Genomic DNA, 9,153 nt, shown 5'->3' with positions numbered 1-9,153 from the left:
ACTCGGGGCCGGGTTTCGGGCTTCCCACTGGCGGGGGTGATGCCAGGCCCCGGCTGCGGGCGGCAGGGGGCCACCTCCGCGGGCGTTTCCTCCTGCACCAGGCCAAGAGCGCGACTGTTCTGATTACGTGTCGGCCAGGAGCCGCAGACGTTGTGCAAACACCCGTCTCCGGGACTAGCTGTCTCCTCCCCTTCTCCCCAGCCAGGCTCCTCCGCCCCACTTCCTCAGGGGTCCTACCTGCCCTCCCGGGTAGACCGTCCCGTGCCCCTTTGTGGGCCCCCACCGGGTCCTGCCCGCAGGGACATCATGACACACGCCATGTGGTCTGCTCCTCCTCCACCAGGCCCAGGGCTCTGGGAGGACAAGGACTCTGTGGAACCCACATCTCCCTCCCCATCTATGGCGCGTCGCAGGCACACGGTAGGTCCTCAGTGGAGGATTATTGAATCAGTGAACGATCAAATGGGTGAGGTTGCGTCTGCCTTCCGAAAGAGGCGGAGAGCTTCTGAGGTGGGGCCTGGGCCTCCTGCGTGCCCTCGTCGGCTCGATGCCTGGCAGCACGGGCTGGCCAGAGCAGCCCTGCGAGCCAGTGAATGAACGAATGAAGGAAGGAAGGAAGGCGTTGCTGTGTAGCACGATGGGGATGCGCGCGGGTTCTGGCCCCAAACTCCCGGGACACGAATTCTGTCTTTCCCTCTTCTCTTGGCGGTGTGGCCGTGATCAAATCACCCAGACACGCTGTGCCCTCCAGCCCACAAAGCTCTGCGGGCACTGATCAGTAGAAGGGGAGGTCACCCAATGGGGGAAACGGGTCCCCAGGGATCTGGGTGGGGGGTCCACACCAGCAGCTCCGGTTTCCTCGTCCGTGGAACGGGGGTGCCGGCGGCTGACAAGGAATGTGTGTGTTTTGAGGGTCACCCGAGGGCAAACACCCGAGTGAGCCCGGACCCTGGACCAAGTCAACAGTTCTGTTCGCCAGTGTTGTTACTCCCCTTCGGCGGACAGTCTCTCTCCTCTGTGCTCGCTCTCAATAAATATTTGTCCAACGAACGAGCCAGCTTTCCGGCCGGTCCGCCGGGTTCAAGGTGCCTGCCCCTTCTCCTCCCGAGTGGGTTGTCCGGAGCCTCTGGGTCCGGGCTGGCAGGTGGAGAAAGCTGACCATGGCAGGTGTCGCCACAGCGTGTCACCCACCCCCCTGGGAGCACCCCTGTCTTCCAGGGGGCATGGGCATTGTCCCCCAGCCTCGCCCCACATCCCTTCACTGAGCCCGGGTGGCTCAGTCGGCTGAGTGTCCCGCTCTTGATTTCAGCTCAGGTCCTGATCTCGTGGTCTGTGAGTTCGAGCCCCATGTCCAGCTCTGCGCTTAGAGCCTGGAGCCTGCTTGGGCTTCTCTGACTCCCTCTCTCTCTGCACCACCACCCCCCCGCCCCCGTCTCTCTCTCTCTCTCTCAAAAATAAACGTTAAAAAAAAAGGATAAAGACTTTTTCCTAGACCCAGATTCTCATCCAGAATTACACATGCATTAGATTGCTATAACTCTTTAGTGTCCTTTGATCTGGAATATTCCATGGCCTTTCCTCGTCTTTCACAACGTTGACATTTTTGGAGAGGACAAGTCCGTTGTTTCCTAGGATACCTGTCATTCTGGGTGTGATGCCTCCTTCTGATGGGCTTTGGGTCAAGCGTTGCAACAGGAATACCCAGGAGTGAAGTACACATCCCCCGCTGCATCATATCCGGGGTCACACGGTGTCACCTGTCCCATCGCTGGTCCTGGTAATGCTGGTCCCTCGGTTAAGGTCAGGTCTGCCAGGTTCCTCCACGGTAACGGGACTGTTTTCCCTCTGTAACTAATAAATGTCTTCTGGGCACCTCGTGTCAGACCGTGTAGATATCTTGTATCTCATGAAGCGTTCACCTGCTTTTATTTGGATTTTAACAGATTTTTTTTTCCCCCTGGAGCAAAACTTACCTACAGAAAAATCCACAAAGTGCTCAAGGAACTATTACAAAGTGAACAGGGCAGGGGGGCTGGAGGGGGCCTTTAGTGAGATGCTCTGGGAGGGGCTCAAGCCTGGGGCTGAAGGCAAGAAGGAGGCCCTCTGAGGAGCTGGGGCGGGGGGGGGGGGGGGGGGGAGTCTGGGGAGTGGGGCTGGGGAGGCCAGCTGGGGGGGGGCGCTGCTGGCAGAAGCCAGTGTAAGTCTAGTTTTCTTGGGAGGGCTCCCAGAGCCCAGGGTGAGGTCCCACGGTTTCTGGAGGGAGCCCCAGGAAACAGAAGTTCTCTGCTGTTGTTTCTTTTTTTCTTTCCTTCTTCCTTTCCTTTCCTTTCTTTTTCTTCTTTCTTTTTGCAGGGTCATTCACCTATGGGACTGGACTGGTGTGCTGGCTGCAGGGAAAGCCAGAATAGGAACCAGAAGACCAGCCCCTCTCTGTTTCCTGAGCCAGAGGGATTGCAAAGCCCTTCTGAAATTCTCACTCTCTGGGCACGAGCCCAGGTCAGCCTGCACCAAACCAGGGGAAAGAAGGTCCGGCCCCTTTCCAACAGCAGCGTCCCTGAGAACTGACCCTCCCCCCCCTTCAGGGACAGTCTCACTTGGGAACCCTGGGCCCTAGGAGTTTTCAAAGGGAGTAACCGGGAACTTTGAACTCTTTTTATTATATCAGAAGCCAATAGAATTTGTTCATTTAACGACAGTTAGGTTTCCCAGTTTAGCTGCATATAATCTCATCCGTTTTCTGTTCAGTAAATACGTATACAGGGTCTCCTTTTAAAATACACCTTTATTGAGATCGAGATCGTTGAACATCAAGTTCGCTATGTTTTTTTTTTTAACTATTTTATTTCTCTCTGAAACGCAGAAACATCATAAAGTGCCGGGAGTTTGTGGGAAGCTCAGGGCGGGTGGGGATGCCCCTGCTTCCCCGGCACCCTTGGGGAGGAGCCCCAAGTGAGTTAACACCTGAGGGGTGAGTAGGTGTTAGAGGAGGGAGGGTTGGGAGTGAGGGGCTGCTGGGGAGCGTTCCAGGCAGCCAGGGAAGAGCCTGTCCCTGGGGCCCCGGGGAAGGGGAAGGGGGTAGCCAGGGAGTGGGGGGCAGGGAACTAGCCGTGCAGGTTTTGAGGGTTGTTCCAGGACACCAGCACTGCTGTTCCAGGCTGGGACCATCCCAGCCAAACAGGGGTGGCCACCTCCCAGTGACCCTGGGGAGTACAAACACAGGGTGAGCTGAGACATGGAAGGCCTTGGGCCTTTTCGTCTGGGACTGGAATTCTCTCAGACTCTGAGTGGTGGGTCTGGATGCTTGCGAAGTTTGCAAACGAGAGTAGTTTTTGAAAGACAGTCACGTCTCCACTTACAAGATAGTCTGAAAAAGCCCAACTATAGAAACAGTGAAAGGATCAGTGGTTTCCAGGGGTTGGGAGGGCAGGTGGGGCCCAGGGGAGTTTTCAGGGCAGCGAAACCATCCGTATGACACTATGATTGTGGATTCATGACGTTACACATTTGTCACAACACACAGCATGAGCTGGTGGCTCAGTCTGTTAGGCGTCTGACTTCGGCTCAGGTCATGATCTCGCGGTTCGTGGGTTCGAGCCCCGCGTCGGGCTCTGTGCTGACAGCTCGGAGCCTGGAGCCTGCTTTGGACTCTGGGTCTCCCTCTCCTTCTGTCCCTCCCCTGTTCACGCTCTGTCTCTCAAAAATAAATACACATTAAAAAACAATTTTTTTTAAACCCACAGAATACACAACACCAAGAGTGAACCCTCATGTACACTATGGACTTTACCCATAGAAATCTCAGCCATACCATCACCTTCTAGAAGGTTCCATAACACCCGCTGCCCAAGATCATTCCTTCCTCTTCTGGAAATCTTTTGGCGAATAGCTTTATTCACGTGCCAGGTCCAAACAATTGTGGCTACGGAGAGAGATAAGGGGAAGTGTTCCCAGGCCTGGCCCATCCAATGGGGAGATGTCACCCCACGCGCGAACGGTGATGTCTGCTCTGGGCGTGTAGCAGGTGGGAGCTGCGGGATCTCTGGTATGTATTTCCGCCTGGGGACTGAGCGAGTCCCATGACACATTCACCCTGCAGCTGGCGCCCTGCGGTCACCTAGAGGCCCAGAAACGCTCGCAGCAGCCATAGGAGTTGCTCAGTCAATGTCCGCCATCATTTGGCAAACAACGACTACGGAAGAAGTGACAGTGAGGGTGTGACCCCAACAGTGCCTGGAGAGGGGTTGTGTGTGTGTGTGCTCATGGTTTTGGTGCAAACATGTGACTTCTTTCACTGTGGTGACACCAGCTGAGCACACGCCCCCTATCCCCCCTCCCCGGGGCCTTCTCTCCACATGGAATATTGTCCCCCCAGTGAACACCTGGTCCCCTACCTTGTCCGGGTCTCTGCTCAAGAGTCACCTCTCCTGCCTGCTCTGGCAACAAGAGTCTGTCTGTCTCTCTCTCTCTCTCTCTCTCTCTCTCTCTCTCTCTCGGGTCCCCACTCTGCTTACAACAAATGACTGCGCCCTGGGGGTCGGGGAACAATAGAAATTTCTCGTCTCACAGTCTGGAGGCCAGAAGTCTGAAATCGAGGTGTAGGCAGGCCCGTGCTCCCTCCGAGGGCTCAAGGGGTGAGCCCTTCCTCACCTGTTCCAGCTTCTGGTGGCCCCACATGTTCCTTGGCTCATGGCTGCACCCCTCCCATCTCTGCCCCGTCTTCATGGGGCCCTCCCCCTGCATCTGTCTCTCTCCTCTTCTGTCTCTCTTCTCTCTGTTTCTCTTTTTGAAGATTTTTTAAAAAATTATTTTTAAGTAACTTCTCTACCCAACGCATGGCTCGAACTCACAACCCCGAGATCAAGAGTTGCACCCTCCACGGACAGAGTCAGTCAGGCGCCCCTCTCCTCTTCTGTCTCTTACAAGGAAGGACACCAATCACTGGACTTAGCCCCCACCCTCCCCACCCCCAGTAAGTCTTGAGATCCTGAAATTAACTTAATGATGTCTTCAAATTTGTTTTCCCAAAGAAGGGTACATACATAGTGTCTGGGGGTTGGGATGTGACATATGCTTATGGGTGGCCATTACTCGACCCACTATGTTCCGGCCTCACACAACATTACGCATTGATTTATTCGCAGCCTATCACACCTGCCAGAAGAGAAGATATAAAAGTTCGAGAAGAGAGTCTTCTGTGTTTGCGTTTAAAACTATTTGCTGAATGAATGAATGAAAGTGGCTTTCTCACCCTAAGTTCCAATTTCTTCATCTATAAAATGATTATCTTCTTTTTAATGTTTATTTCCTTTTGAGAGACAGAGAGAGACAGAGCACAAGTGGGGGAGGGGCAGAGAGAGGGAGACACAGAATCCGAAGCAGGCTCCAGGCTCCGAGCTGTCAGCACAGAGCCCGACGCGGGGCTCGAACTCACGGATCGCGAGATCATGACCTGAGCCGAAGTTGGACGCTTAACTGACTGAGCCACCCAGGCGCCCCTAAAAAGATTATCTTATTGCCTGTGTGCATGGCCATTAAAAAACAAACAGAATTGAGAGTTTACGTAAAGAGCCATAATTTCAAAAGAACTTAAAATTAAATGTGCGCGCGCGCGCACACACACACACACACACTATCCCTTCAGAAAAGGATGCCTTCAAAATACCAACCGTATCATTTGTGAGTGAGGTTTATTACCAAAAAAGTTTCAGGTGCCTTAGGATTGCATCACATCTTTCCAACAGGGCGTATTGTCGGGAGATAATTTATGGGAAATGAAATGACACCACTTTCGTATAGTGAATGGGAGTTGAAGAGCGTGACCTCATCGTTCAAGGTGCCCAGGGCAGATATTTCAGGAAAGGCAGGATGCTTGTGGCTGCGTCCCGCCCTTGACTCTCAATACCAGCCAAAGCATGAACATCCCCATCAGAGCTGCAGACCCAGAAAGTTTCCCAGTGAACCGCCTTGCCTGACCTGATTCCTTCAGAGCGGGACCCAGAAGTTGGCCAGCTGAAGGCAGAAAGAAAACTCTTGAAGGAAACAGTCTTGAAGTCCGTAGTGACGATCACGGAATCCAATCAAAGTGACTGAGGTAATAAAGCACATTCAAAAACAAATATAAATAGCAGGTGTGATTCTGGGGGAAAGTGAAGAATGCACAACAGCAACGAAAAGACCAAAACAATAAGGTTTATGTAATCAGATTAAATCCCTAAGATTATGGGGGGAAAAAAGCAAAGATTTGAACGAGAAATATGAAGCTGAAAAACTCTATTATATTGTAAAAAGCAGTCGAAATAGATGGCATAATTATTTGTCTCTATGTCTGAAATGCTTTCAGATAGCCCCTGATAGAATTTTCAGTTGATTCTGAAATCAGCATAAGAGATGACAGCACGTAGCAGACTGCTTGCCTCAAAAGGCACGGAAATAAAACATGAATCAGGATGATGGAAGCCAGTCTAATGGTAACAACTCCAACAGTGTAGACATGACCCATTTCCCCAGATTAAAGCAAGTAGCCTCAGCTTGGGAATAAATTTCAGGGACATCTGGGTGGCTGTCAGTTAAGTGCCTGGCTCTTGATTTTGGCTCGAGTCATGATCTCGCAGATGGTGAGACTGAGCCCCGCCTGGGGCTCTGCACTGAGTGTGAAGCCTGCTTGGGATTCTCTCTCTCCCCCTTGCTTTCTGCCCCTCCCCCGCTCACGTTCTCTCTCAAAATAAATAGACATTTAAAAAAAAAGAATAAATTTCAACGAGCTGCTGTTGATGAGAGAGACACATCGAATAAATATTTGGGGGCCTTTACCATGTTTCAGGAAAATTATTTTCCATGGCAGACACTGAACAGATGCACAATGATGAAGATTTAATAGTCCCCTGCTTCACAGAGTTTATATTCTGGGGGGGGAAATGAAACCAGACAGCTAAAAATAAGGTACCAAGTTTGGATCCCACATGCTAACCCATGGAGAAGAAACAGTGGCAATAATTAACTCTACAAAGTGTAGTTTAAGGAATACGTTTTAATGAGATACAGGAGGCATTAAACATTTGGAAGAGTCATCACAAACAGGTAACTTATACGCACCAATCAACAGGGAAGTGTAATACAGAAAGCAGAAATTCAGACAACAAGGAAACAAATGGATGGGAAAGCAATTAGATGGGGAAATTTCAAACTCTTCATTATCTTCCTATGTGAGATCAGTGAGTCAAAAGTAAGAACGTGGACAATGTCACTAGAAAGTTAGCATGAACAGATAGTGGACTGATTTGCCAAGAAGAGTGCAGCTCCCCAATACCCTTTCAAAGAATAAATACACCAACTTTTCGGGCGCCACTGAAATATTTACGAAAGATTGCATGCAACCCAGGCACCAAGTCCCAACAAATTGAGAGAATTGGCAGATGTGTGTGTGGGCTGATCCCAACACAACACAAACAGAAATTAAACTTAAGCCTCAGGGTACCCATTCAACTGCTTCCAATCCCATGGCTTTAACTGCTTTCTCTGTGGTCCACTCCACTTTTTGTTTTCATCCCAGTAGGTCCGGTTGTTCCACAATATCCTCCACCCAGAGTTTCCTTCATGAAGGCTCTGGGTGTTCTTAAACTGGACCCACAAATTCTAGCCTGGGCATCTCCGAACAGAGGCCACCGTGACGGGATCCAAGAGGTCGAGCTTTAAGGGAAAGGCACCTGGCCAACACATCACTCCCTGTTCACGGAGGCTGCCCCGCCTGGAGAAACCACGCCTGATCGACACTCTTGGGAGAGCATCAGATTCTATGCCAACAAGACATTCTTCCTCCCTGGATCCAATACTGTCTCAAAATCTCAGAATGCCAGTTGGAAAGAACCTCAGAAATAATTAAGCTGAGTTGCCATGTATCTTTTATATTAATAATAAAATTTACTGAGGACCTACTATGTCAGGGACTGGAGAGTATTGTTAGGCACTCTACAAGTGCAAACAGCAGCCCGGATCTGTACAATAGGACTATGAGGTTGGTTCCCAAGATCTCCTCTTTGCTCCCCCAGGCCCACTTTCCACCCTCCTGCCTTCCTTCTTCTTTGGATTCTCAGCCGAGAAGTCTGCATCGGTGGCTTCTGTTCTGTTTCTCTCCACTTTCTGCTCACGCCTTTGTAAACAGGCTGTGTATCAAACTCTCCCCAAACTACTCAGTTTGAATGTGCCAGCCGTTTCCTGGTGGGACCCTGACTCAAAGGGAGGTAGTGCCGTCCCCATTTCGTGAATGAGCAACCTGAGGTGGAGAGAGCTGAAGTTGCCCAAGGCCATGCATTTGGAAGGAACAATCCCGGGATTTCAAATCTGTACTGACTCGCGCCACAATTTTGCTCTAGTATTCCTAGGCCTTTGTTGACATTGGTGGAGACAGGCAGGCATGACGCTGGTGGTCTCTTCTATTTCGGTCGGGAGAAAAGAGAGGGGAGACACAAGAAGGGCCACCAGAGCTGCCCCTCAGGTTGAGTGGGGCTGAGGTAGACACCCTTCCGGGAGCAGGTGGGGCAGGTGGCATGTATTTGCTCAAAAAGGGCAGCACCATTTAACGGAAGAACGTACGTGTCGCACTCTAGAGTTCTTACATTTAAGAAGCCTACTCTATAGGCGAGGAAACTGAGGCACAGAGGAGAGGCACAGCCTTCCCCGAAGCTACCTCCCTACTAAGTGGTGGGTCTTGCTATGGACTGCAGTCCCACGTGAAGCCAAAGCCCTTACACTGTCAATAGGGCCACTTGGAGGTGGGGGGGGGGGGGGGACCATCTACCCTGCACGTTCAGTCATGTGCCCCGGGAGCCATCTGACTCCAGCAGCTTCCGCGGGATGATGATGGCACCGCCACCAAGCCCTCCCTCCATCTCACTATGAAGGGCTCTCACGGTGGGCGTTTTACAGATCAGTCAACTAAGGCTCTGGACATCTAAGACGCCCGCCCGAGGTCCCAGGGTTAGCGAGCGCAGGAGCCCATTCTGCAGATGAGAAGAAAGGGCTCGAAGATCATCTACGACCACACAGAACCCAAAGGGGGCCCTGGGGTCCTCGAGCCCTCCTCCCCATCCCGGGACGCGCTCCCAGCGCCCTCCCCGGAGGTGAGATCTCAGGCTTCTCCTTCAATTACGCACCGGG

This window comes from Acinonyx jubatus, chromosome E2 (assembly GCF_027475565.1).
Source record: "Acinonyx jubatus isolate Ajub_Pintada_27869175 chromosome E2, VMU_Ajub_asm_v1.0, whole genome shotgun sequence".
In the NCBI taxonomy this organism is placed as follows: domain Eukaryota; kingdom Metazoa; phylum Chordata; class Mammalia; order Carnivora; family Felidae; genus Acinonyx; species Acinonyx jubatus.
Note: the sequence above shows the minus strand (reverse complement) of the source record.